Below are 11,996 nucleotides of genomic sequence, written 5' to 3' on the forward strand. Positions count from 1 at the left end.
CCCCCCCAGGGGGGAATGATTTCTCCCTTTCTGTCTCTCTCTGTCTTTCCAGCAAGTGCACATGCCCTATAGCAAAAATCTCTCTCAAAAAAAATGTTCAATGGTATCTGGGTTATAATATTTAATTTTGGTTTAAAGTAATATGCATTTAATTAAAAAAAATAATAATTATAGGCATCTACTGTTAAGTGATTTCCAGAAGACAGGAGATGTGACAGGCCACCAGAATGTCATTTCAGGGAAAGTAGAGACTTGTCTGGCTAGTGCTCTGTTAAACACAGAGCACTTTCATTATGCCCTGCACACAGAAGGCACACAGTAAACATTTGCTGACAAAAACAATGAATGAATGCATGTAGGGCTTAGGTGCTTTTTGTCTTTTAATCCTTTCTACTTTCCAAAGGATGGTATTACTAACATTGTTGCAAATGACAGAACTTAAGCTATTTGCCCAATATTACGTATCTGGTAAGTAAGCAAAGGTGCATATTCAGATATGTATGATTCTGATGCTTTTGCTTTCGATGGATTTATCATGCCGCCCTGTATCTATAAAGCAAAATTGAAATAAAACTAAGTCTTTTATAAGCATAGTACCATGACAGCTGCTCAAGTGCAATATTTAGGGAATGTTTAACAAGAATTTGTCAAAGTACAAGTGGCCATTTAGACGAGTCTCATTGTGGTTTAACAAGCACCAGGTTATACCACTTCTACTCTGGAATATGTTGGAGGCTATAAAATAGAGTATGTTTTTATTTTTATTGAACTCAACAAATGTAGATGAGATCAAGGTCATTTTTTGAAAAAAATTGCTATAGAGTATGTGTGCTAGCTGGAGAGAGACAGAGCAGAGGTGAGAGAGAAAATGTGAGAAAGCACCCCTCCGGAAGGGATGGCCATTCTTCTTCATTCTCCTCTCAGGGTTTTGGGCATACACCCAGGTGTCAGTGTGTGTGTGAGTGTGTGTGTTTAATTTTTTAAATTTACATTTAATCATTCTACATCTTTAAAGCATACAACATGGTTTTTCCCAGTATGAATATAGTGCCTATTGGTCAAGTCAAAGACAGTGCCATATAGATTATCATCAGCAGATGGCTTTTATCTCTATGCCTATTAAATGTGTTGCCCCCCCCCCTTTTTTTTTTCCTGATTCCCCTTCCTCCTACCCTTCCCAGCATGTTTTTCAAGCCACTGCATCTGGGACTCGAACTACACAATTGGCCGTATGGGATCCAGTTGCCCCCAACCATCATGCCACTAGCTGGCCCAGATCAGGTCATTTTTGATAAGCAGAAATTTAAAGGAATTATTGTCCAGTCTGTGTGTTTCAGTGGCTCAGTAAATTTTACAGCTTTCTTATTCACTAATGATATTTGCTGAGTCATTACCATCGCAGGTGAAACCTGTGAGACCCCACCTGACTACTTTGTTCTCATGCGTTTTAAATGAGCTCAGTGGGTAGTTAAATTAAGTGGCTACTATTAAATCCCTCAAATACGGCTGGTTAGCCACACCCATTCATTTCACCTGTACCCACTTAACGATATAATTAATAGACGCACTGTGCTTTAACTATAACAAGTTAATTATCTTAAATACATGTATATTTTAAACTTATGGCGAAAATAAATTTATCTGATAAGAATGTTCTAAATTCCCTTTACTAGAAATAAGCATAGTAACTATGCACATGTGATTATAAGGAGTAACAGATTGGAGAGGAAAAGAAAGAAACCAGGGGTGTGGAAACAATAGTGATTTCGATGATATATGATGACTCGACAGAATAATGGACTCGTGAATCTCAGAGTTGGAAGGGATCTCAAGGGACACTCTGGAGCAGTGCCCAACCTTCAGGCAGCTATCACAAACCTCATTTCATAGATGAGGAAAGGAGGCTCGTAAAGGTTACGTAATCCGCCTAAGGCCAATAGCTAATAACTGGGAGAGAAGGCTCTAGAAGCAGGTATTGTTTCTCTTGCAGTGCTCTTAAAACAGGTTGAAGGTCTCTTGCATTACATTATGTTTAAATATATTTTGGAAGTAAAGAAAAAATAAAAGCATTCCCTGCAAAAGATATTAAGCCATCAGCCACAGAGAGGCACTACGTGGCTTTCCCAGGAAGAACTTATTTGAAGATATCAAGAACCCTGTGAGCATGGTTTTCATCCACTTTCAGTTTCTTTTTTTCTAATTCTTGAACAAAAATATGGGACCCAGTCTGGTTAACTTATTAATTTTAAAGAAAAATTTTAAATTTGTTTGATTTATTTCTTCTGTGAAGGAGACAGAGAGAGAAGCACCCCTGAATGGGTCTTCATGCCACCATCTACTCCCCATCTCAGTCAGCTCAGATGACAAGCAAGTGTAGATGTATCTGACATACAGAGAAGTCCCAGGAAGTGAATCCATGACCATTCCCATGTGGGTCCTGCTGCAGTACCACTGTGCCACCCCTTTAAATGAACTTTTTAGCCCACTCAGGTCTGCTTTCTGCATCGGCCCTATTGGCTTGTAGATCAACTTTGCTCCTATAAATATTTAAGTCTTCTTCTTTAGCTGCATTCCATACAAAAAAGGCATAAGGGTTCCAAAAGCTGATTCAGGGAGTAAGAAATCTTTTTAGAAACAGGGACAGAGGAAGAATGAGGGAACAATTTTACAGATCTTAATGCTTTTTTTTTTTTTTTTTGGTCTTCATTTTAGAAACAAATTGTTTACCATGTACCTTGCAAATGGTCTTAAAACACTGCTTGAGAATTAACGATGTTGTATCCCTCTACCATACATACAGATCTTCTATGACTCCAAAGCAGTATGAGCTACCTGGTGCAAGGAGTTCTATATTTCCAACCAGGTAGGTCCCTACACTCTCACAAGAAAGCATTAGTTTCCTAATCTTGCTCTCCATCAAAAAAAAAAAAAATCTGGTGACAACTTTCAAAGCATGCCTAATTTTAATGCATGTTGAGCTAAATATATGCCTTACAGATTTTTTATTTTGTAAAAAAGAGTTATGACTCAATTTTTAAAGAATATTTTCAGTCAACAGCAGAAAGAGTCCATCCCTTTCATTTGGAACAAACATTACAAACCACTTTGGCATTAACAACAATTAGGACCGAGACTGGAATAGTATTATTAATTTTGAAGTCCGTAATTACCCTGTTAATAAATGGGATTATTAATACTGTGTTAGTGGTGATTTTGCTCAATTATAAAGATGATGCATGCATGGTTTAACATGTGGATGCATAAACCAGACATTATTATTCAAAGATTCCCTTAAAATTCCAAAGGACTAACCAACCTATAAATCATTCCATTGAATTAGAGATAGAGATTCTCAATATGAAAGATATAAAAGTTTTCTAATAGACACATAAAAGATTAAGCAAAATTTGTTGTCTATTTTAAAACTCCAGTTCATTCTAAAAATTGTATTCCAGTTTGAGTTCCAGGTATGAAAATAATATTGGCCATACAACTTGTTTTGCAGACTTTACATACAAAACACACTTTATAATGCTTGGGAGTCAAGTGAATTGAGCATATTTCCAACAAATCTGGGAATGTGGATCCTCCGATATCCTAACCACTCAGTGTAGAAGCAACTGAAAGCCAATGATTATCGTACTTTCTCTGCCAAAGTTTGATTGTGAAATCGTGCTTGTCAGCACATTTTTATTCATTCATTCAAGCAAGCAAGGAAAACACCCAGGAAACTTTTTTTTTTACTATTAGATTCAAATTTTGGAATCATAAGTTTTGAAAAGTGCAATTGTATGTTGACATAGTTATTGTGTCTACATTCAGAGGAGAATCTCTTGGTTACATTGGCAGCTTTGATCTGGGATTAATCTAGATTTCCTGGATGTAATTCCCGTAAGAACAGATGAATGTGTACATTCATTTGACAGGCATAGTAGCTCAGTTTTTTGAAAGACATTCATGGGGAGATGAATGTGTAACCAGAGAACTCTGGAAGACAAAGGCAGCCATGCAGAATCCTCCCCAGGGTATGTGAGAGCTGTGCTTTACAGCTAGGCTTTTAACTCTCCCATCTCAGGTTTGCTTTCTCCTGCTTCTTCTAGGACACCATGGTTATCTTCACCACAGTTAAAGAGATTGTAGTAGAACAAGCCCTGTTGGAACATATATGACACTACTGGGACACATTTTTTTTTAATTTGTCATCTTACTCATTTTTTAAAGAATTATTTTATGTAACTTTATGTATTTAAATTTCAGCAGAGAGGGACAGAGAGAGAGAGAGAGAGAAAGCAAGCCACTAGGTCTGAGACTCAGACCGTGGTCGGCCATGTGTGAGTCCAGAGTCCTTAACCACCATGCCACTTGCTGACCAGGAAACATTTTTATATACACCAAAGATAAATGGTCAAAATGAAGGTCCCAGTTGCTTACGGTGGCCAATTTTATGTGTTGATTTTGGTACCCAAATATTTATTAAAATATTATTCTATGTTTTTTTCTGTAAAGGTATTTTTAAACATGTGACTAACATTTAAATCAGTAGACTTTGAATAAAGCAGATTACTCTCCATAATGTGGGTATGCCTCATCCAACCAGCTGAAGGTTTTAATAGAAAAGGTGTGATTTCCCAGGTAGAGGAGGAAATTTTGCCAGCAGACACCTCTGAACTCAAACAGCAACTCTTCCATGGGTCTCTAGTCTACCAGTCTACCCTAGCGATTTTGGACTTGCCAAGCCTTCACAATTGCATGAGCCAATTCCTTAAATCTCTCTCTATATACACATTTTATTGGTTATGTTTCTTTGGAAGTCTAATATAATGCCTAATGACCATGTTGAAAGAGTAGAAAGGTGAAGCATCTAAGTTACAGAAATGAAAGAAACATTTACTTAGTACATCATTACAACATGAATAGACTAGAAAAGAGGTGCACAACCCTGAGAAGCATTAAATAAAGCTTGATGCTTAGGCACTACCCCTCTCCTTCAAGATTCTAATTCAATAGGTTGAGGTGAGACTTAGGTCTCAGTATATTTAAAGAGCTACCCAACTCCCTATGTAATGCTAATATATAGCCACATGCTAGCAATCTTAGGTTAGAAAAAAGCTATTCATAAAATTATGCTACGTTGAACTAAGAAGAGATATAATGAGAATTAATAGAAGTACCTTAAAATGAGGGAAAAAAACATACTATTTGTACTTTTGTAAGACAAGCTAAATGTTCCATGTGGTAACATACATTCACCTACTTTGTCATTTAAAAATATTATTATGCAAATATTGCTAGACATTAGACTAGGTTCAAATGACAGGAAGTTCAATGTAACTGAGTATCTGGCTTTGAGGGCCTTGAAATCCAGATGTGACAGATACTTAAACAATTAGAAGAGAAGGAACCAATTTCATATTTTAAGAAAAACATTTATTGAGCACTTAGGTGTTAGGGTTATATATTTGAGGAGTTTCAAAAAGTTCATGGAAAAAGTACATTTTTGACTAAAATATGTTGCATTTATAATTTTCTTGCACCAGAATAAACTCATATGTTAATTCCATTTTCCATGAACTTTTTTAAGTCCTCTTGTATGCAATTTTTAAAAAACTCCTTACAATGGCCCTCAAAAGTAAATATACCAAAGTTAGTAAATGGTAGAATTGTAATAGAATCTAAATCTAGGAAATTCAACTTAGGCATTTATGCTCTTAATCAATACATAGTGTGTAATTATACACACTATAATCTGGGATTATCTCAGAAATTACAAAATATTTAGGAAAGTTCAGCAGAAGAAGCCATTAGAGTGCCTCACCACAAATTTAGGATTAACTTTCAGAGTGGTGTCCATATTCATTGCCATGATGTTAGGACAATTGAACTAGGCATCTAGGAAACACAAAAAAGTCCTGTGATATTTTGGGCATTGCTATGTGTTCTGGTTTAGATGATGGTTTATCCCCCAAAGATTCATGATAAAGAATTTAGTTCCCAGTGTAGGTTTGGTAGGCAAGGCCTGGTGGGTAATGAGTTTGGGAGGTGTGGTCTTGTGGGCAGTGGCTAGTTCACAAAGGCATCAGTCTCATGAATGGATTAATGATGTCTCATGAGACCCAGTAGTTCTAACTCTAATGAGAAGGGTTAGTTCTTGGGAAAATGTGTTGTTGGGAAAGGAAGACAGCAGCCCACGGTTCTCTTTTTCTCTCTCTGTGCACACATCCACCATCTTCTCTGCTTCCGTTGGCTACTTTGTGCTGTCAGCCACATGCCTTTAGGTCTTCCAGCCATCAAAATCATAAACCAAATAAACCTCTATTCTTTATAAATCATCTAGTCTCAGTACTTCCATAAGCAACACAGGGATACACTAATATGCTACCCTAACCTGCAAAAATGATTCAGGGGAACTGTCATTTCACTGCAAGATTTGTTTTCTGGGCATTGTATAAAGCCCATGGGATATACATATATATTTATATATATATTTTTTTTTTTTGGAGAGGTTTTTGCTATAGGGCACGTGCACTCACCAGAAAGACAGAGAGAGACAGAGAGACAGAAAGTGAGAAATTACCCCCCAGGGTGGATGGCCATGACACAATCCTTTCTCCTCCTTTCTCCTTTCGGGATCTTGGACACACACGCACACAAGCCCAGCGTGAGTTTAAGCCACTGGGTCCAGGACTCAAACTGCAGTCAACTACATGGGAGTCCAGCAACATAGCCATTACGCTAACTGCTGGTCCCTGTGATTTTAAAAATGGCAAAAGATATTGAAGATTACATCATTATAAAGCTCTCATTTTTATATGAGGGGCCCAATGCCCAACGTGGTTAAATACATTGATTAAAACTACTCAATAAGTTGGGAGCAGAGCTGAAATAGTATCTAATCTCGTCTTGGCTTTATTCTCTAAACAAGCTCAAGTTCACACAGTAAACCCTCTAGTGGCCATTTAGTGCATGACAACCCCACTTCCCTTGTCAAAATAGCTAACTCATTTAGGAGTTAACTCACTGGTTCAGTCAGTCTGCTTCCAAAAATGTGGAAGTGAGACCAATTGAGAGGGTTTCTCATTATGGTAGAGGCTATATTTGTAAAATACAAGTTACAATGCTACAGGTTGGGAACTTTCCACAACAAAGAAAGACCTTTAGGGTAGTACTAGCTGCAACAGAAGATAAATCCCCCAAAAATAGCCTTCCGAAGAGAGAGAAAAAGAGGTAAAGAAAAAGAGAGAGAGAAAGAAACCCCCAACAGGGTCCTCACACCATGATCCACCCCCAGCTTCAGCCAGGCAAGATCAGAGGTTCACGAGTTTACATCCAGTGCTTACAGGGAGACGTCAGTATCTGAACCCAGGACCTTCTCACATGGCTTCAGCAAGAAGCCAGTTAACAAAGAGCAAGAAAAATGAACAGATGGACTCAGAAGAATATAAATGAAATTGAAAGAAAACGTCCATGGTATTCTAGGCTTTGGTGTCTAATCTGTCCTGAAACCTCACTTCATCCCTGCAAGTATACTCCATGAGACATCCTATATCCTTACCAGCCCCTTGTTTGCTGAAACTAACTGATGTTGGTTTCTGTAGTTTACAATAAAGACAGTCCTAACAAACATTCACACTCAGGAAGATTGTAACAGCTTGGAGGATACATATGTCTTCAAAATCTCCCAGCAGTCTCTAGGAATGTACTGGGAGCTTCATTTACTTATATCTATTTTTATAATGACATTGGCAGCCTGGAGATTAGTGTTTACAATAGTGCTAAAGCCTTTCATACACATGCTGCAGCTGAAGTCAGCATAAAAAAAGCAAACCAAGACAGTATGAGCAAGCTGGCCCGGAAAGAGTTGGTTATTATATCACACGCATTGATTTATAGGTTCAGTTCGCCTTTACCTAAATGTCTAGTTATTTAACAGCTGTTATGAATCAGCCGGATAGAGGATTAAGAAGTGGGGGGAGTAGGTGAAAAAATGCTTTAATCTTATGCTACAATAGAGGAACAAGTTGTGTCAGGTCTCATGTAGTAATTTCGGTCTTCTGATGCTTCTTAAAGGGAGACATTGTTTAATTGGAAGGTAAAATAGCTTAACATAGACCACTGGGTTGTGTTCATATTAACCCTGTCAGTGAGTGAGATAGGTAAAGCCATGTATGCATTACTAAGCAATGTATTAACAAGTATTCAAGTATTGGAAGTAGCTGGCTCCATTATTAACCCATGAGACTTTAAATAGATAACAGTCACATGTTGGCTTTAAATAAATAACGCCTCCATGAAGGTTTTTCTTTTTCTTTTTTTTTTTTTTTTGAGAGGTTTTTGGTATAGAGTGCGTGTGCTCACCAGAAAAACGGAGAGAGACAGGGAAACAGAAAGTGAGAAATCACTCCCCGGGCGGATGGCCATGCCGCAATCCCTTCTCCTCCATTCTCCTCTCGGGATCTTGGGCACACATGCACATAAACCCAGCGTGAGTTTAAGCCACCGGGTCTGGGACTCAGAACGAGGTCCAATACAGGGAAGTCCAGCAACATAGCCATTATGTCACCTGCTAGTCCCTCCTCCATGAAGATTTAAGAACTATAAGGTAACACAGTTGACCAAAAGAGAACTCAAAAAAGAATTTGCTCAGGATGGTTCCTTAACTGACTGGGTTTAATCTTGAGTCTACAGTCATGGACAATAGGAAATATTTATCAGGGGGAGATATCTCTGTAAGAATCTCTTCTACCGAGGAATTCATAAAGGCAATAAAGGACTTTCTGAGACTGTCTGAAACCCCCTCCTGAGATGAGATGGGTAAAATTTACTCTCCATATGCATTCTGCACACCAAGGAAAACATAGGCTGGGTGCTGCACCACGTTCCACTCCTCACCGCCAAGAATCATCCTTACGAGTCTGCCTAGGGGAAAAGATGCTACACCGGCCCAGTGAGGAGCCTCTCTGACTTGCTCTTACTCCATTTGGTCTGTGCTCAGGTGTTTGTCTTCCTTGAACCTTGGCCTGAGCGTTAAACCCACTCAGAGAACCATCCTGATTGTTTCTTGATTCCCCGAATAGAGACCATGCTTCCTTTAAAATGCTGTGCCAGTTCCCAGCTCAAGCTCTTTTACCTGAACTTCTGTGCCATAACCTGTCTTCCCTTTAATGGCTGCCTGCTCCCTGTGACTCAGTCCTCTCCTGTGTGTGTTTCTGAAGAAGGAAACTTTAAAACCACTCCTCTCTCCCAGCACACATGCTGGTAAGAGCTCCATTCTAGTTGGAAGCAAAACATGGCTGCTGTGTTGTACGAGTCAGATACCTTGCCTTATGGTTAACCTCCTCCTCTTTCCTAGCTCCTCCCATAAAAGCCGAAGCCCTGTATGCCAACGTCGAGCAGGACAGGATTTTAGAAAAATGTATTTACTATACTTTCTAAGTCTCTTTACAGCCATCTCATAAAGGCATTTGCTAACACACTCCTATGTGGATTCTGCCAGTGAACACCAAGTGAGTGAGAGTGTGATTTGCCCAGAAACAATCAGCGGGTAAGTGGGGAGTGCTCACTCTCAGACCCCCACTCCTCTTCCCAGTCACATTGCCTCCACATCTAGACACAGAGGCGAGGGCAATTCCAATCTTGGGGGGCACCTGGAGGCCCTGGATCTTTGAGCGAGAAGATGCAGGCCTGGGCTTTTGTATGCAGCTGTGAGAGCAGTGTGAATTAAGCTGCCCTTCTGGTTAGCTTGCTCTCTAGCCACTGGGCCGTTGTACAGGCTGTTCGAGCACAGACCAAACCAAGCAAGGCTAAGCAAGTCAGGACACACAGGAGGACATGGGCTCTTGCATAGAAATGCTTTTCTACTCCTGCTCAGTTCACCTATTAATTCCCTTTTTTTCAAATTTCAGCATATTCAATTCTTTGTGATCCCCTGAGTCATCCGATATTGCAATATACCCTTTCATAGCTCCATGTACCTCTTCTCCACGGCATTATGGCTCTTACAATGATTCGTGCTCTTCTTTTCTATTTTTTTCATTTTCCAGAGGGCATATGTACTCACCTAAGAGAAGCAGAGAGAGAGAGAGAGAGAAGTTGAAAAATCACCCCCCTCCCTCAGTGCATGGTCACTCTGCAATCCCTTCTCCATTTCTCCCTACTTTCAATTTGGGGCTCACATTCACACGTATGGGCCAGGCATGTTTTTCAAGCCACTGGGCCCAGAACTTGAACCATGTTATTGGCCATGTGGGGTCCAGCCACCTTAATCACCAGGCCATGGGCTGACCCATATTATTCTTTTTTATTATTATTTATCTCTCACTAGACTGTAATCCTTATGAAGATAGGGACTGATTTTAATGGCCTGGATAACCTATTATAGCACTGGGGTAGGCATATAGTAGGTGCTCAGTAAGTATTTGTTAAATTAGTGCATAAATAATTGCTTTTGATATGTGATACAGGTTCTTACTAAGTCACCAAATCCAGAAAGAAAAAATATGAGAAAAGCAGCTAAACAAATCACAACTGCTAAACATTTTCACAATGTGAATGAATAAGAAAAAAGTGAGATCAAAATATATTTCCCACCTGGTTGTTATTTAGTTAAAATGTTACCCCAGGAAAAGGGAGGGGAGAGGCTAAAGTAATTTGAGGATGATCTTCCAAGGCAAGTTCCAGAGGCAGGCAGGCCTGCTGAAACCAGAAGGATATGCAGGTTTCCCTCCAGCCTCTCGTGTCTGTGAAACCCTAACAAAGGGTCTTTATTAGGCACCAAGATGTCACTTTTTTTCCACAAGTATCTACATTTTATTAGAGGTAGCTGGCCAGATTGTTGTCTATATTTGTGCCTCTAAAAATGAATTTCTGATAGTTAAACTAAATTGCAAATATACTAGGGGAGTGCTCGTTGACTTCGGATTCATGAAAAAAAAATGTCGTATATGAGTTCATTAGATTATATCAAAATGTGGTTTCTGTGGGGTCCGGCAGGTGGCATGGTGATTGGGGATGCTGGACTCCCACGTGGCCATTCCTCCTGAAGAGAGCTTTTACACTTTCCCACTCTCTCTGTCTCTCCCACAAATGCATGTACCCTGAGTAAAAATTACAGTAGTAATAGTAATAATTAGAAGAAGCAAGTATTTTTAATAATCTTTTTGTTGTTGTTTGGTCTGGATCTAAAAAAGATTGATTTATCCCAAATAAAATATTTTTACAAATGTACCAAGTATAATAAGGAACTTGGGCTATCTTTCTAGACCAGCAATGTTAACTCCATGATAATTTTTTTTATATTCAAACACATACCAATTCATTGATGAGCAAAATTTCCTTTAGTTTTAAACATAAACCATAAGACATTATTCAATTTTTTAAAAATAATTATTTTATTTAACTTTATTTATTTGTTTTAATTTGACCAGGGAGAGGCAGAGTGAGAGAGAGAGAGAGAGAGAGAGAGAGAGAGTGAGAAAGCAAGCCGCCAGGTCTGGGACTCGAACCGTGGTCGGCTATGTGGGAGTCCAGCGTCCTTAACCACTATGCCACCTGCCAGCCCCGACTTTATGCAATTTTAATCTTTCAGTTGGTCATTTCTGTTCTATTCTCCTCAGCCTAAAGCACTAAAGATCCTTTGGATATAGTATTAAATGTTAATGGCACTTTATACAGAATACTTAAAAAAAAAAAAGAAATCCTTTGTCTTTAGCTTGGCATGCAAATAGCACAATAAATTTCTTCTAAACAAATAATATTTTTCACATACATATGGAAGTTTAGATGGGTGCCATTTTGACATCTATTGTATAATATAGTTTTATAGTAATAAATTCTTCTAAGTTCTTTGGAGTTCTTACATATATTTGTTTCTTGTCTGACACAACTAGGTACAGGTAAGAAAAATGTGGTGGGGGGAATAGCAGGTGGCATAATGTTTACGTTGCTGTTACCCCACATCATTGACCATGGCTCAAGTCCTGGGCTCTGTGGCTTAAACT

This window comes from Tupaia chinensis, unplaced genomic scaffold (genome assembly GCF_000334495.1).
Source record: "Tupaia chinensis unplaced genomic scaffold, TupChi_1.0 Scaffold144450_1, whole genome shotgun sequence".
In the NCBI taxonomy this organism is placed as follows: Eukaryota; Metazoa; Chordata; class Mammalia; order Scandentia; family Tupaiidae; genus Tupaia; species Tupaia belangeri.